This window comes from Pinus tabuliformis, chromosome 2_2, assembly GCF_031772625.1.
Source record: "Pinus tabuliformis cultivar Carrire ecotype Pingquan chromosome 2_2, CPIR1, whole genome shotgun sequence".
NCBI lineage: Eukaryota > Viridiplantae > Streptophyta > Pinopsida > Pinales > Pinaceae > Pinus > Pinus tabuliformis.
In genome coordinates this window covers 599,335,170-599,353,777 of record NC_142300.1, presented here as the reverse complement: position 1 = coordinate 599,353,777, position 18,608 = coordinate 599,335,170, and the positions used below count along the sequence as shown (strand labels likewise).

At 31.5% G+C, this 18,608-nt stretch overlaps 1 long non-coding RNA gene across 6 annotated transcripts in view; it reads right to left on the bottom strand.

Annotated features, from left to right (window-relative positions):
* Positions 1-12,844: 12,844 nt before the first annotated feature.
* LOC149194078 (uncharacterized) overlaps positions 12,845-18,608 on the bottom strand; it is a 112,923-nt gene continuing 107,159 nt past the window's right edge. For all 6 annotated transcript variants that reach the window (XR_016254513.1, XR_016254510.1, XR_016254508.1 and 3 more), the window contains one exon: positions 12,845-13,122. This is a non-coding gene — a long non-coding RNA (uncharacterized LOC149194078). The remainder of the gene's footprint in view (positions 13,123-18,608) is intronic.

Sequence of the window (18,608 nt, the reverse complement as noted above, 5' to 3'; positions counted from 1 at the left end):
CTAAATTGCATTCAATTTCTTCACTTTAATCTTGAGTGATCATTGCTTGCTAATGGAGCTTCCAAATGTCCATCAATGCTACAATGTTTGCAATGGTGTTTTGGGTATTTGGATGCTTGAAGTGTATGCCTTTGAAAAATATTGTTTCGAAATTGCTTATTGCTCCAAACTTTTGCTTATTTTCATTCTTTGTGTAGCTTGTTTTCATGGAAGCATCATCAAAATCGTCTGGGCAAGAATTATGACTGATCTGCCTCCTTAGGAATTTCAATCCTCAAATATATCTAGATAACATATACGGGACTTGATGAAGATATACCCCATGTCCATGTGAAGTAAATTGGTTGTGTATTCTTGTGAAGTAAATTGCCATTTTATTTTCTACTTATGCTCATGACCTGTTGTGTAGAAATTTCTTTTCATCATGGATTTGAATTTTCCCAATTGGTGATTAGTAGCCATCATTTTTTCTTTGAAGACTTCGCACAGGTGGCCCACCATATTAATGTAACTTAGAGATCTTACATCTGGTATATGTAATTTTTTCTTATCTCCATAGTGATGTGCTTATACATCTCCAACATTTTATTCTCTACTTGTGCTCATGACATATTGTGTAGAAATTTCTTCTCATCATGGATTTAAATTTTCCCAATTGATGATTGGTAGCCATCTTTTTTTCTTTGAAGACTCCACATGGGTGGCCCACCATATTAATGGAACTTAGAGATCTTCGATATGTTATGTAATTTTTTTTCTTATCTCCATAGTGATGTGGTTCTACATCTCCAGTTGTTCAGTGATTTACTCTATTTCTATTTATAAGCATACAACTTAAATTTCGACCATGTTTTAAAGGGTGGATGTTTCTTAAATGTCCTTATTCCCTTTAAATTTTCTCGCTTTGTGTCCTCTTGCCTTTGTGGAGGCTCTTCTTCTTCTTTATCTTCCTCTAGGACGTAGGAACATTGGCTTCAATTTTTTTGAAATCATCACCAATTCTTCTATTGACTTCATCAATTTAATTTTCATTCTAAGCAAATTTCCTACACAATTCTCCAATCTTTTGAATCTTGCTTCATAAGTGATTTCTTCATGATTTGATCTATCATTTCCAATTCGTTGTCTATATCTATAGTTTCTCTTTCTCTAATTCCTTTGCCAAGAGCCTTCCCCTTTTGATTGAGAGTGTTACTCTTCCTTTCACTCCCACAACTCTTAATGCTTGAAATTGCAGGTCACAGGAGAAAGTACTATGCCACCTTGTACAATCTTTTTGTAGTTTGGATTAGTGATTGCTAACCTCACATGAATCCCTATTCAATTTGGAAACAAAATATGAACCCGAGAGACCAAAATCTTGAAAATGCACCCTTTGAAGATGATTCTTTGATACCAAGCTGGAGAGTGTTTGCTATTTCCATTCTCATAGCTTAAGACTTCACATTATTATTTGTTTTATGCTATAAGACTAAAGTTGTTGCTTTACATATATTCATTATCAATGGTCATATTATGTGTCATCACTATGATATGATGATTTCATATTATTTTTGAATTTATGGACATGATTTAGTGATGGTTTGTTTCTTTGCCATATCATTGTGAATAACACATGCATGGCCCATTGTGGCTGGTATATAGTTATGTAGAAGTTATATTCTTTATTAGCTTGTGATAATTGTTCTATTTTGATCATGAAATAATGTTGATATAATAACCGTGATGACATGCATTGTGTGCGATTTATATATCGACCACAAGATGGCGATGGGTTGATAACATGTGGTATATGCTAGTTACATTTTCGTTGTTGAGTGGTGATGATTGGATACATGTTATAAATAATATTTTATTATTGTTCCTCACATTTTCAATGAAAGATCTAATGGGATCGCATATCCATGAAAAGAAGATTTCCTTATCAACAAAATCTTCTCCCTGGGGGGCAACTCAACAATCTCATTGAACATATTTGAGAAAATAGGAAGTTGACTAATTAGTAGGGTGACAACTAATTACATTAATGGACAAGCAACTAGGAGGGGGACAAGTGAAGTAACTTAGGGTGGGGTGGTGGTGGGTGTGAGTAATTGAGATAGGGATAGTAAGTTGGTGAATTATATAATTTGGGTGAGTACCATTGATTACATCAAATATCATGAGCATTTATAATAGTAACATACTAGTAGGGAGACCACTAGTGAAATAGTAAACCAAGAGGGGGCACAATAAATATAAATGAATAATGGCAGTGAACCACCATGTTGTTGCATTAATTTACAAAATGGGAGTTAAATTATAAGTGATGTGAACATACACTTTATTTTTTTTGTTGGTTCTTGTGAAGCTACACTAGTAAAGTGCAACACAGAGGCTAACTAGGTCAACAAAGGCCATTGGCTATGTTTTATCCCTTTGAATTCTCCATCTTGAGGCTACATAGAAGGTCTCTAGACCCTCCATGGTACGAGCCTTAGAAATTTGATCCTCTGAGATTATTAATATAGTGTCACTGTCAATATGGCCTCTAACCAATTACTTAACCTCTTGAGATTGTCAATAAAGAGACACCATCAATATGGCCTTTAACCAATTACCTAGCCATTAGTTTAGGAAGAGGATTCCTCAAATAACACCCAAATTCACCTTAGAGCTAAGTAGATAGCTAAGAGCTTTAACCACCAACATTGGGGGAAACCTTTGTCAGATATATTTGAAATTTCCAACCTACTTTGAAGATCATATCTTAATGGTAAGACACACATGATAAGGCATAAAGTAATGTTTCAATGTTATTAATCAGCCAAACCCTAGAGCAGGAAGAATTCCTAGAGGGAAGGGCCACTCTACTTGATCATCAAAGATGTGCCAAGAAGATTTATAGACGTATAAGTCATGAAGCAAAAAAAGAACAAATGTAAAGGCCAGTAAATGATTCATAACAACACCACATAAATGTGAAGGGCTATTCTACCCCATCATGAACTTTCTAGATCAAGGTAAGGTCGAATGACTTGTGCACTCCATGCCATGTATTGTACCCAAATTCACCTTGTCGCTTAATAAATATCTAAGAGCGTCAACTGCCACCATGAGGATTGACACTAAGGGGCACACTAGAGGGTTTCTTGCTTGAAGATTGAGGGTGGCTTTTAGGTAGAAATATTCTCAATGGCTTCCCTTAGGAAGCAGAACCTTGAAATCTTTTGTAGGTTGGTCCCCAATTTTCACAGAATGGAATTGCACTCGTTGAGTTCTTGCAATGTATTTTTTTGTTAGGGCCATTCAAACCCTAGAAATCACATGGGGTCACTTTTTGAAGATTACTTGTAATCTTTGCTTTGGTATGGAATTCGTAGTATGTGATGATTTCATATTATTTTTGAATTTATGGACATGATGTTGTGATGATTTGTTTCTCTGCCATATCATTGTGAATAACACATGCATGACCCATTGTGGTTGGTTTATAATTTTTTTTTTTTTTTTTTTTTTTTTTTTTTGCTTCCAGTGTGGTTCACGACCACCCTTGGTCATTGGGTGGCCGCTATGTCCACAGTTGATTAGACTAGGTTGATCGGCGACGATCAAACCTTTCGGCCATCACAGACTTGACCCCAAGAGCTTTCGGAAATTGACCCTGTGACCTCCCATCTGGCGAGGCCCCGACTTGATCGATTGAGCTAACTCTTGTGGCTAGTGGTTGGTTTATAATTATGTACAAGTTATATTATTTATTAGCTTGTGATAATTGTTTTGTTTTGATCATGAAATGATGTTGATATAATACCTATGATTACATGTTTTGATAACATGCATTGTGTGCCATTTATATATCGATCACAATATGGCTATGAGTTGATAACATGTGGTATGTTAGTTACGTTGTTGAGTGGCAATGATTGGGTATATGCTATAACTATGTTCTTATTATTATGGCTCACATTTTTAATGAAAGATCTCATGGGATCCCATATCCATGAAAAGAAGATCCATTTATCAATAATTAGGAGGGGAACAAGTGAAGTTGGGGTGGAAGTTGGGGCGGGGTGGTGGTGGGCATGAGTAATTGAGATGGAGATAGCAAGTTGGCGAATTATGTAATTAGGGCAAGTACAATTGATTACATCAAAGATCATGAGCATACAATAGTAACAAACTAGTAGGGGGGCCACTATTAAATAGTAAGCCAAGAGGGGCGTGAGTAATGGCAAGTACAATTGATTACATCAAATATCATGAGCATATAATAGTAACAAACTAGTAGGGGGCGATTATTAAATAGTAAGCCAAGAGGGGCACAATAAATAGAAATGATTAATAGTAGTGAATTTATGTTGTTGCATTAATTCACAAAATGGAAGTTCAACTATAAGTGGTGTGAACATATGCATGCTTCTTTTCTTTTTTTTGATTCATAGTGCATTAATGCAACTACATGCTAGTGCAAAGGAAGAATTTCATGTGAAGCCACGCTAATAAAGTGCAACAAAGAGGCTAACTAGGCCAACAAAGGCCATTGGCTATGTTTTATCCCACCGAATTCTCTATCTCGAGACCACATAGGTCTCTAGACTCTCCATGCTATGAGCCTTAGAAATTTGGTCCTTTGAGATTGTTAATATAAACGACATCATCATTATGGCCTTTGACCAATTACCTAGCCTCTTGAGGTTGTTAGTAAAGTGACACCATTAGTGTGGCCTTTGACTAATTACCTAGCCTCTATTTTGGGAAGAGGATTCCTTGAATGTATCCCAAATTCACCTTAGAGGTAGATAGCTAAGAGCTTTAACCGCCAACAGTGGGGGCACCTTATTTAGATATATTGGAGAATTCCAACCTACTTTGAAAGAACATATCTTAATGGTAAGACATGATAAGGAATGGAGTAGTCTTTCAACGCTGTTGATAAGTTAGACCCTAGAGCAAGAAGAATTCTTAGAGTGAAGGGCCACTCTACTTGATCATAAAGGATGTGCCAAACCATTGAGTCATCTCCAAGAAGATTTATAGACGTATATAACCCATGAAGCAGAAAAAGAACAAACGTAAAGGTCGGTAAATGATTCATAACAACACCACATAAATGTGAAGGGCCACTCTACTCAATCATAAACTCTCTAAATCAAGGTAAGGTCAAATGACTTGTGCACTCCATGCCTTGAATTGCACCCACATTCACCTTATAGCTTAGTAAATATCTAAGAGCTTCAACTCCTACTACTAGGGTTTGGACTAAGGGGGCACACTAGAGGGTTTCTTGCTTGAATATTGAGGGTGTCTTTTAGGTAGAAATATTCTCACTAGCTTCCTTGGGAAGAAAAACCTTCAAAGCTTTTGTAGGTTTGCCCCCGATTTTCACTTAATGGAATTGCACTTGTTGAGTGCTTCTTGCAATGTATTTTTTTGTTAGGGTCGTTCAAATCCAGAAATCCCATGGGATCACTTTCTAAAGGCTTAATTGTAATCTTTGCTTTGTATGGAAATAGTTGTAATCTTGTCATTGCTTCCAGTGGGCCCCTAACACATTTAACCCACTTTATGTGGGTGGGTTGCTAGAGAGTGTGCTCTCCACTCACTAACTCCTTTATTCATGGCACTAAAAGGACATTGGCTATTTTCGTTGAGGAATGACTAAGGGGTAGTTGTCTTTGGGGTGAGGGTTTTGTTGCACTATACCTTTATTTTTCAAAAACATTTTAGCCTAGACACCACATACTCATTGCCTAGGGAGCTTTGTAGGTAGGAGAGGTTTGGGTGGGCAAGGTGACCTCTTGGTCAACCTAAGTCATAAATAGTCACATATGCGATGGTCCATGAGTTGAGAGGGAAAGTAAATGCGGGATATGTAATGTATTGAACTTGTTTTCTTTGACCTGATTACGAACTTTAATGAACACAAATGCCTAGTGGTCCTTAGACACAAATAAACCTTAATGCAAACTCCATATTGAAGTCGAGGGTGGGAAAATCACTTAGAGGGGATGCAATCTACACTAGGGAAAAAAGCCACAACTTCATTGGGAGCCCCTAGAAATCCCACGTATACAAAGGCAAGTTAGGTGGGTAATTTTTTCAATTGAAAATTCAATATTCGAAGGGCCTCGCGCATGATTTCATGCATATGGGTTGAGTGTTGAGTCAAGGAACTAAAATGAGAAGAAATCTAGCAAGAAATCTTTGGTTAGAATGGGTGCAAAGCTCACACACCTTGAATCCAGTGTTGGATCACTAACTTAGGAAGCATTCTTGCAAGTGACATGATGAGCTTTGATCTAATGGTGCCTATGATGTAATGGATTGGAACAATGTATTAAGTGGATTACAACTTTGAAACAAATTTTTCAAGAGCCCTCAGTAATCTTTGTAGATTATTATTTTTTTAGTGTATATTATCTCTCATATTATCTCACTTTATATTTTTGAGTTTGTTTTTTATTTTTTTTTAATTCACTTAATTACTGTTTAGGTTCCTTTGATAATTTGATAAATATTTTAATGGTGTATATAGATTTGAGTATGATAATTATAATATTTAATGGTGTATATAGTTTCTATTTTAATTATAAAATGGAATAGAAGCTTTAATTTGAATTGGTTGATCTATAATGCAAGAAAATATTATATTATTACGGAGAGGAGGGAAGAGAAAACTACGTTTTATATAAGTTTTGATCAATGGCCTCAGAAGTTCTAATTCTAATCATTCAATAATGACTTACGACTTTGAGACTTGTTCTTTGATCCATGAGACTTACAATATGGCTCCATCTATATATATCTTTGAAATTCATTATTGTGGTTGTACTTTTGTACTTGAAATTTAAAGTTCGTTGGGGCAAATTTGTTAAAATTAAAAAATTGAATATGTAATCGTTTTAATTTTAATGACATTGTATTAATCTGGGAATTATATTATTAAAATGATACTAATGTTAGTTTTGATTATAATATAAATGTTGAAATTTATTTTTACAAATAAACATATTTGATAATATATTAAAAAATCTTGAAATTATATAATACGTATACTTTTAATTAATATAGCCGAGGAAAAAGGATTTTCCATAAGAATTATTCTTACAAATTGAAAACTTTTTGGTTTTGCAGGTCTACTTCGAGATTGACATCCAGGAATGGTTCATAATTATATGTTTATTCAAAAAAATATGAACGTAGCTATACAGTCATTGTCATTCTCTTTTTCAGAGATTTTCTTTGTAATAATGTCAGACTTATGTACATATAAGTATTAATAAAAGTATATTTTTTTGTGGGAGAGGTAAAACCTCTCCCAAATGCTTTAGGGAGGATGGGGCCCCATTCTCCTTAGAGTTGTGTAGTATTTATTGTTTCCGTGTTTTCGTTTTCATTTTTATTTTTTATTAAATTTACACATACCAAAATACATTTCAGGTATACATATTTACTGTTTCATATCATCATTAATTATATTTGAATTATTAAATTTTATATTTCAGTGCATTAAAAAAGGGGTTAGAGAAATTTTATATACACACAATAATTTCGCAAATAAAATAAAAACACTGAATAATTTCATAAGCAAACTATTTATATTATTTTAGTTTTTTCTTTTTCTCTTTTGCAATTTAAATTCTATTTTTAATTTTTTTTTGTCTTAACTTTATTTCTTTTCTATTTTCCTTTTTTTTATAATTATATTGTATATTAATTAAATTAAATTAAATAATTATATATTATATATTAGGTTGATTGGTAGGTTAAATTTGTAGGTTGACCTGAAATTGTATGATGTCTTTATTTAGCTAATTGAATGTTCATATGTATATGTGTATAGGTGGTTTTATAATGTTTGTATTCTAAGTTGAAATTGTATTTTTGTTTGTTAATTTGAGTTTTTCTTATTTGACATTGTAGGTTGTGTTGAGTAGTTGAAATTATTTGAAATGATGTTTGCTTTATATTTGCATGTGTGCTTTGAAAATTTGTAGGCAAGTTGTTTTTGCAATGTTTGTTTGTTTGATAAAATGAATTTGTATGTTGATTTTTGCAATGTTTGTTTGTTTGATAAAATGAATTTGTATGTTGATCCGAAATTGTGTGATGTGTTTATTTAGCTAATTTAATTTGTGTATGTATGTGTGTATAGAGGTGGTTTTCATAATGTTTGTATTTCAAGTTAAAATGATGTGTTTATTTAGCTAATTGAATTTGCATATGTATGTGTGTATATAGGTGGTTTTCATAATGTTTGTATTCCAAGTTAAAATTGTATTATGTTTGTTAATTTGATTTTTTCTTATTTGAAATTGTAAGTTGTGTTCAGTAGTTGAAATTATTTGAAATGATGTTTGCTTTATATTTGTATGTAAGATGTTTTCGGAATGTTTGCTTGTTTGATCGTTGCTCTGAAATTGTATGATGTGTTTATTTATTTAACTAAATTTGCATATGTATGTGTGTCTAGGTGGTTTTCATAATGTTTGTATTCCAAGTTGAAATTTGTATGTAAGTTGTCCTTGCAATGTTTGTTTGTTTGATAAATTGAATTTGTATGTTGATTTGAAATTGTATATGTTTGTTAATTTGAATTTTCTCATTTGAAATTGTATGTTGTGTTGAGTAGTTCAAATTATTTGAAATGATGTTTGCTTTATATTTGTAGGTGTGCTTTGAAATTTGTATGTAAGGTGTTTTGGAAATGTGTGTTTGTTTCATAAATTGGATTTGTATGTTGTGTTGAGTAGTTCAAATTATTTGAAATGATGTTTGCTTTATATTTGTAGGTGTGCTTTGAAAATTTGTATGTAAGTTGTTTTGGCAATGTGTGTTTGTTTGATAAATTGGATTTGTATGTTGATCTAAAATTGTATGATGTGTTTAATTATTTAACTGAATTTGCATATGTATGTGTGTATAGGTGGTTTTTCTAATATTTGTATTCTAAGTTGAAATTGTATTGTGTTTGTTAATTTGAATTTTTCTTATTATTTAAAACTGTATGTATGATTGTTTGGAAATGCTTGTTTGTTTGATAGATTCAATTTGTATTCTAATTTGAAATTGTATGATGTGTTTATTTATTTAACTGAATTTTTCATAATGTTTGTATTCTAAGTTGAAATTGTATTATGTTTGTTAATTTGAAATTCTATGTTGTGTTGAGTATTTGAAATTCTTTGAAATGATGTTTATGTTATGTTTGTATGTGTGCTTTGAAAATTTGTATATAAATTGTTTTGGTAAATTGAATTTGTATGTTTATCTAAAATTGTATGATGTGTTTGTTTATTTAATTGAATTTGCATATGCATCTTGTGTATAGGTGGTTTTCATAAAGTTTGTATTCTAAGTTGAAATTATTTGAAATGATCTTTGTTTTATATATATGTGTGATTTGAAAATTTGTATGTAAGTAGGTTTTGCAATGTTTGTTTGTTTGATAAATTGAATTTGTATGTTGATCCGAAATTGTATGTTGTGTTGAGTAGTTCAATTTTTTTGAAATGATCTCTGCTTTATATTTATAGGTGTACTTTGAAAATTTGTATGCAAGTTGTTTTGGCAATGTGTGTTTGATAGATTGGATTTGTATGTTGATATGAAATTGTAAGTTGTGTTTATTTATTTAACTGAATTTGCATATGCATGTGTGTATAAGTGGTTTTCATAATATTTGTATTCTAAGTTGAAATTGTATTATGTTTGTTAATTTGAATTTTTCTTATTTAAAATTGTATGTATGATTGTTTAGAAATGTTTGTTTGTTTGATAGATTGAATTTGTATTCTAATTTGAAATTGTATGATGTGTTCATTTATTTAGTTGAATTCTTCATAACGTTTGTATTTTAAGTTGAAAGTGTATTATGTTTGTTAATTTGAAATTGTATGTTGTGTTGAGTAGTTGTAATTCTTTGAAATGATTTTTACCTCATGTTTGTAGGTGTGCTTTGAAAATTTGTAGGTGGTTTTCATAATGCTTGTACTGTGAGTTGAAATTGTATTACGTTTGTTAATTTGAATTTTTCTTATTTCAAATTGTATGTTGCTTTGAGTATTTGAAATTATTTGTATATGCATGTTGGTGGTTTTGACATAGATGTATGTGTGTTTTGAAATTGTGTATCTATGTGACTCCAATAATGTTTCTTTATTTGTTATAGATTAAATTTAGATATGTATATTTATTAGTTTTATATTTTATTAGTGCATGTTTATTTTTTGTATTTTATTATCGCAGTTATTATTGTTACTATAAAATAATATAAGTAGTGTGCATTTCTATTAAATTATTATAGATTAATTATATGAAGTTTTAAGATTGGTTATAGTAGTATTTGTTTGTTTATATGTATATATATTTTTATGAAGGTATGTTTTTTGAATGAGATTGTTTTTTAGGTTATATTGTTGAAGTATTTATTTATTTAAAATATATTAAATAAAAATATATTTATATATCTAATTTTATAAATATTATTTTCTCACCTTTTTTTAATATTTTATATACTTTTTTATTTTATTTTTCTTGTTTCCATTTGATGTTATATTATTTTAATTTTTTAATAAATATCACAAACATAAAAACTTCATATGAATAATAATATAACAAACTTCTAATAAAATTTATAAAATAATCGAAATAATACCTATAAGTTTTTAATAAATTTCAAAAAAAATAATAATATGGTTAATATATTTTATTTTCAAATCAACATATTAAAAAAATTCACACTTTCTCTAACCACCAAATTAATAAGATTATTATTTTCAACCATTTTAACAATATATTAAAAAAATCACATTCATCTCATAAATCAATATAATAAAATTATTTTGGCATGTTGATATGTTAACAACCCCATATCAACAATGCATAGTTTTTGGGGCAAATTAGCTTCCACCTTCCCGTGGTTGACCCTGTTAGTAGAGATGTTTAATATCTCGAAGCAAAGAGAAGCTTTTTTATTTTTAATACAAATGAAAATACAACTTTAATGAACAATATGGGCAATAAACATAGATAAATAGACATTAAAAATATTTAATGACCAATATGTAGCAAACATAGAGACCAACCATAAACCTACTTCAATAAATATTAATAAACAATTTTAATGAACAATAATGTCTTAAACATAAACTTGGATAAATAAATATTAAAGAACAACTTTAATGAATAATATATAGAACCATAAACCTAGATAAATAAATATTAAAAAATAATTTTAATGAACAACCATGTACCAAACATAGATAAAAATAAAAAATATTAAAGAACAATTTTAATGAATAATTTCAATGAACAACAACCTAAAGTATATATGTATAAACAACTTTGAACAATAATGTACCAAACATATATATATATATATATATTAAAGAACAACTTTGAACAACAATCAACCAAACATCAATAAATAAATAAATATTAAAGAACAACTTCAATAAAAATACGCCATAAATCTAGATAAACGAGCATAAATTCATCTTAAAAACAAATCCAAACATACATAAAAAAAAAAATAAAGAACAACTTTAATGAACAACATTGTACCAAACATAAATAAATAAATATTAAAAAACAACTTCAATGAAAGATACGCCATAAACCTAGATAAATAAATATATTAAAAACAATTTTAATAAACAATAATGTAACAACCCTGATAAATAAATAAATATTAAAGAACTACTTTAGTGAACAAGTCTAAAAAACCAACATAAATTCATCTTAAATATGGATCTAACATGAGCCGAGAGCAATTTCTTCAGTTTCAATTTTTTTACGAGTTATTTAAATTTTTAATTTTTAGATTTTTTTAAAAATTTTATTTTGTGTAACATGAGCAAAATTTCAACTTTATGAACAAAATCTTTATAAGAAAAACTAATAAAATAAAATATGAAAAATAAAATAAAATTCTCTATATTTAAAATTAAATATACATGTGATCTTGTCTACTTAAATATATTGTTTCATTTATGAACAAAATTAAAATTCAATAGATGATTATTTTTTTAATCTATCATTAATGTATATTATTCAACATATATTGCTCTCAAAAATTTCTAGTGACATTTTTTTGGAAATTTCTCTTTTTATAATTATCAATTTTAAAGGTTAATTCTCTTTATTCTATCTTATTGTTTTTCAAACAATTTACTTGTAATATTTCTATATGGTTAATTTCCAACTTAATATCAAACTTTATAATATTTAGTTGAACGTAATGCTCAACCATGCCTAAATCAAATTTTCAAAGTTTTGTCTATTATTATTTGTTGCACCCACTCCATATTTGTAGTTCAACGTCACAAATCATTAAATTTGAAAAGAATTCATGTGATCCAAATTCAATTCAATTCAATATTTTAATTTATTTTCCAGTTTTTATTCTCCTTTTTAAGTAGATAATTCATACAATTAGAAGTTGTTTATTCAAATAAACATGAAATTTCTTCTAATTTACAATTAACAAATCAAAGGAAACATTCCTTAGATTTTCTCATAAAATGTTCCTCAAACAAAAAAATTTAATAATACATTTTTAATATATAATCATCATATTAATTATTTTTTAATATTTTTTCATTAATTTTATTTTACTAATTAAAAATAAACATATCAAAATATTTGCATTTCTAAAATCAAATTTCATGACATTTCATCCCAAATTCATTGCAGAGATAATTTCATATATAATCATAATTAAAACAAACTTATTTTATTTTATTAATTAAAAGTATACTTATTATATAATTTCAAGAATTTTTAATATATTATCAAATATGTTTATTTGTAAAAATAAATTTCAACATTTATATTATAATCAAAACTAACATTACTATCATTTTAATATAATAATTCCCAGATTAATACAATGTCATTAAAATTAAAACGATTACACATTCAATTTTTTAATTTTAACAAAATCGCCTCAACGAACTTTAAATTTCAAGTACAAAAGTACAACCACAATAATGAATTTCAAAGATATATACAGATGGAGTCATATTGTAAGTCTCATGGATCAAAGAACAAGTCTCAAAGTCATAAGTCATTATTGATTGATTAGAACTTCTGAGGCCATTGATCAAACCCTCCTCTCCGTAATAATCTAATATTTTCCTGCATTATAGATCAACCAATTCAAATTAAAGCTTCTATTCCATTTTATAATTAAAATGGAAACTATATACACCATTAAATATTATAATTATCATACTCAAAGCTATATACACCATTAAAATATTTAACAAATTATCAAAGGAACCTAAACAGTAATTAAGTGAATTAAAAAAAAATAAAAAACAAACTCAAAAATATAAAGTGAGATAATATACACTAAAAAAATAATAATCTACAAAGATTACTCAGGGCTCTTGAAAAATTTGTTTCAAAGTTGTAATCCACTTAATACATTGTTCCAATCCATTACATCATAGGCACCATTACATCAAAGCTCATCATGGTGCTTCCTAAGTTAGTGATCTAACTCTGGATTTAAGATGTGTGAGCTTTGCACCCATTCTAGCCAAAGATTTCTTGCTAAATTTCTTCTCATTTTAGTTCCTTGACTCAACACTCAACCCATATGCATGAAATCATGCTCGAGGCCCTTCGAATATTGACTTTTCAATTGAAAAAATTAACCACCTAACTTGCCTTGTATACATGTGATTTCTAGGGGCTCCCAATGAAGTTGTGGCTTTTTTCCCGCATCCCCTCTAGGTGATTTTCCCACCCTCGACTTCAATATGGAGTTTGGATTAAGGTTTATTTGTGTCTAAGGACCACTAGGCATTTGTGTTCATTAAAGTTCGTAATCAGGTCAAAGAAAACAAGTTCAATACATTACATATCCCGCATTTACTTTCCCTCTCAACTCATGGACCATCGCATATGTGACTATTTATGACTTAGGTTGACCAAGAGGTCACCTTGACACCCAAACCTCTCCTACCTACAAAGCTCCCTAGGCAATGAGTATGTGGTGTCTAGGCTGAAATGTTTTTGAAAAATAAAGGTATAGTGCAACAAAACCCTCACCCCAAAGACAACTACCCCTTAGTCATTCCTCAATGAAAATAGCCAGTGTCCTTTTAGTGCCATGAATAAAGGAGTTAGTGAGTGGAGAGCACACTCTCTAGCAACCCACCCACATAAAGTGGGTTAAATGTGTTAGGGGCCCACTGGAAGCAATGACAAGATTACAACTATTTCCATACAAAGCAAAGATTACAAGTAAGCCTTTAGAAAGTGATCCCATGGGATATCTGGATTTGAACGACCCTAACAAAAAAATACATTGCAAGAAGCACTCAACAAGTGCAATTCCATTAAGTGAAAATCGGGGGCAAACCTACAAAAGCTTTGAAGGTTTTTCTTCCCAAGGAAGCTAGTGAGAATATTTCTACCTAAAAGACACCCTCAATATTCAAGCAAGAAACCCTCTAGTGTGCCCCCTTAGTCCAAACCCTAGTAGTAGGAGTTGAAGCTCTTAGATATTTACTAAGCTATAAGGTGAATGTGGGTGCAATTCAAGGCATGGAGTGCACAAGTCATTTGAACTTACCTTGATTTAGAGAGTTTATGATTGAGTAGAGTGGCCCTTCACATTTATGTGGTGTTGTTATGAATCATTTACCGACCTTTACGTTTGTTCTTTTTCTGCTTCATGGGTTATATATGTCTATAAATCTTCTTGGAGATGACTCAAGGGTTTGGCACATCCTTTATGATCAAGTAGAGTGGCCCTTCACTCTAAGAATTCTTCTTGCTCTAGGGTCTAACTTATCAACAACGTTGAAAGACTACTCCATGCCTTATCATGTCTTACCGTTAAGATATGTTCTTTCAAAGTAGGTTGTAATTCTCCAATATATCTAAATAAGGTGCCCCTTGCCCCCACTGTTGGCGATTAAAGCTCTTAGCTATCTACCTCTAAGGTGAATTTGGGATACATTCAAGGAATCCTCTTCCCAAAATAGAGGCTAGGTAATTGGTCAAAGGCCATAATGATGATGTCGTTTATATTAACAATCTCAAAGGACCAAATTTCTAAGGCTCATAGCATGGAGAGTCTAGAGACCTATGTGGTCTCGAGATAGAGAATTCGGTGAGATAAAACATAGCCAATGGCCTTTGTTGGCCTAGTTAGCCTCTTTGTTGCACTTTATTAGCGTGGCTTCACATGAAATTCTTCCTTTGCACTAGCATGTAGTTGCATTAATGCACTATGAATCAAAAAAAAAAGAAAGAAGCATGCATATGTTCACACCACTTATAGTTGAACTTCCATTTTGCGAATTAATGCAACAACATAAATTCACTACTATTAATCATTTCTATTTATTGTGCCCCTCTTGGCTTACTATTTAATAATCACCCCCTACTAGTTTGTTACTATTATATGCTCATGATCTTTGATGTAATCAATTGTACTTGCCCTAATTACATAATTTGTCAACTTGCTATCTTCATCTCAATTACTCACGCCCCTCTTGGCTTACTATTTAATAGTGGCCCCCCTACTAGTTTGTTACTATTGTATGCTCATGATCTTTGATGTAATCAATTGTACTTGCCCTAATTACATAATTCGCCAACTTGCTATCTCCATCTCAATTACTCATGCCCACCACCACCCCGCCCCAACTTCCACCCCAACTTACTTCACTTGTTCCCCTCCTAATTATTGATAAAGGGATCTTCTTTTCATGGATATGGGATCCCATGAGATCTTTCATTAAAAATGTGAGCCATAATAATAAGAACATAGTTATAGCATATACCCAATCATCGCCACTCAACAACGTAACTAACATACCACATGTTATCAACTCATAGCCATATTGTGATCGATATATAAATGGCACACAATGCATGTTATCAAAGCGTGTAATCATAGGTATTATATCAACATCATTTCATGATCAAAACAGAACAATTATCACAAGCTAATAAAGAATATAACTTGTACATAATTATAAACCAACCACTAGCCACAAGAGTTAGCTCAATCGATCAAGTCGGGGCCTCGCCAGATGGGAGGTCACAGGGTCAATTCCCGAAAGCTCTTGGGGTCAAGTCTGTGATGGCCGAAAGGTTTGATCGTCGCCTATCAACCTAGTCTAATCAACTGTGGACATAGCGGCCACCCAGTGACCAAGGGTGGTCGTGAACCACACAGGAAGCCAAAAAAAAAAAAAAAATTATAAACCAACCACAATGGGTCATGCATGTGTTATTCACAATGATATGGGAGAGAAACAAATCATCACAACATCATGTCCATAAATTCAAAATAATATGAAATCATCACATACTACGAATTCCATACCAAAGCAAAGATTACAAGTAATCTTCAAAAGGTGACCCCATGTGATTTCTAGGGTTTGAATGGCCCTAACAAAAAAATACATAACAAGAACTCAACGAGTGCAATTCCATTCTGTGAAAATTGGGGACCAACCTACAAAAGATTTCAAGGTTCTGCTTCCTAAGGGAAGCCATTGAGAATATTTCTACCTAAAAGCCACCCTCAATCTTCAAGCAAGAAACCCTCTAGTGTGCCCCTTAGTGTCAATCCTCATGGTGGCAGTTGACGCTCTTAGATATTTATTAAGCTACAAGGTGAATTTGGGTACAATACATGGCATGGAGTGCACAAGTCATTCGACCTTACCTTGATCTAGAAAGTTCATGATGGGGTAGAATAGCCCTTCACATTTATGTGGTGTTGTTATGAATCATTTACTGGCCTTTACATTTGTTCTTTTTTTGCTTCATGACTTATACGTCTATAAATCTTTTTGGCACATCTTTGATGATCAAGTAGAGTGGCCCTTCCCTCTAGGAATTCTTCCTGCTCTAAGGTTCGGCTGATTAATAACATTGAAACATTACTTTATGCCTTATCATGTGTGTCTTACCATTAAGATATGATCTTCAAAGTAGGTTGGAAATTTCAAATATATCTGACAAAGGTTTCCCCCAACGTTGGTGGTTAAAGCTCTTAGCTATCTACTTAGCTCTAAGGTGAATTTGTGTGTTATTTGAGGAATCCTCTTCCTAAACTAATGGCTAGGTAATTGGTTAAAGGCCATATTGATGGTGTCTCTTTATTGACAATCTCAAAAGGTTAAGTAATTGGTTAGAGGCCATAATGACAGTGACACTATATTAATAATCTCAGAGGATCAAATTTCTGAGGCTCATACCATGGAGGATCTAGAGACCTTCTATGTAGCCTCAAGATGGAGAATTCAAAGGGATAAAACATAGCCAATGGCCTTTGTTGACCTAGTTAGCCTCTGTGTTGCACTTTACTAGTGTAGCTTCACAAGAACCAACAAAAAAAATAAAGTGTATGTTCACACCACTTATAGTTTAACTCCCAATTTGTAAATTAATGCGACAACATGGTGGTTCACTACCATTATTCATTTATATTTATTGTGCCCCCTCTTAGTTTACTATTTCACCAGTGGTCCCCCTGCTAGTATGTTACTATTATAAATGCTCATGATATTTGATGTAATCAATGGTACTCGCCCAAATTACATCATTCACCAACTTACTATCCCTATCTCAATTACTCACACCCACCACCACCCCACCCTAAGTTACTTCACTTGTCTCCCTCCTAGTTGCTTGTCCATAAATGTAATTAGTTGTCACCCTACTAATTAGTCAACTTCCTATTTTCTCAAATATGTTTAATGAGATTGTTGAGTTGCCCCCCAGGGAGAAGATTTTGTTGATAAGGGGATCTTCTTTTCATGGATATGGGATCCCATTAGATCTTTCATTGAAAATGTGAGGAACAATAATAAAATATTACTTATAACATGTATCCAATCATCACCACTCAACAATGAAAATGTAACTAGCATATACCACATGTTATCAACCCATCGCCATCTTGTGGTCGATATATAAATCGCACACAATGCATGTTATCATGGTTATTATATCAACATTATTTCATGATCAAAACAGAACAATTATCACAAGCTAATAAAGAATATAACTTGTACATAACTATATAGCAGCCACAATGGGCCATGCATGTGTTATTCACAATGATATGGCAAAGAAACAAATCATCACTAAATCATGTCCATAAATTCAAAAATAATATGAAATCATCACATCATAGTAATGACACATAACATGACCATTGATAATGAATATATGTAAAGCAACAACTTTAATCTTATAGCATAAAACAAATAATAATGTGAAGTCTTAAGCTATGAGAATGGAAATAGCAAACACTCTCCAGCTTGGAATCAAAGAATCATCTTCAAAGGGTGCATTTCAAGATTTTGGTCTCTTGGGTTCATATTTTGTTTCCAAATTGAATAGGGATTCATGTGAGGTTAGCAATCGCTAATCCAAACTACAAAGAGATTGTACAAGGTGGCATAGTACTTTCTCCAGTGACCTACAATTTCAAGCATTAAGAGTTTTGGGAGTGAAAGGAAAAGTAACACTCTCAATCAAAAGGGGAAGGCCCTTGGCAAAGGAATTAGAGAAAGAGAAACTATAGATATAGTCAACGAATTGGAAATGATAGATCAAATCATGAAGACAACACTTATGAAGCA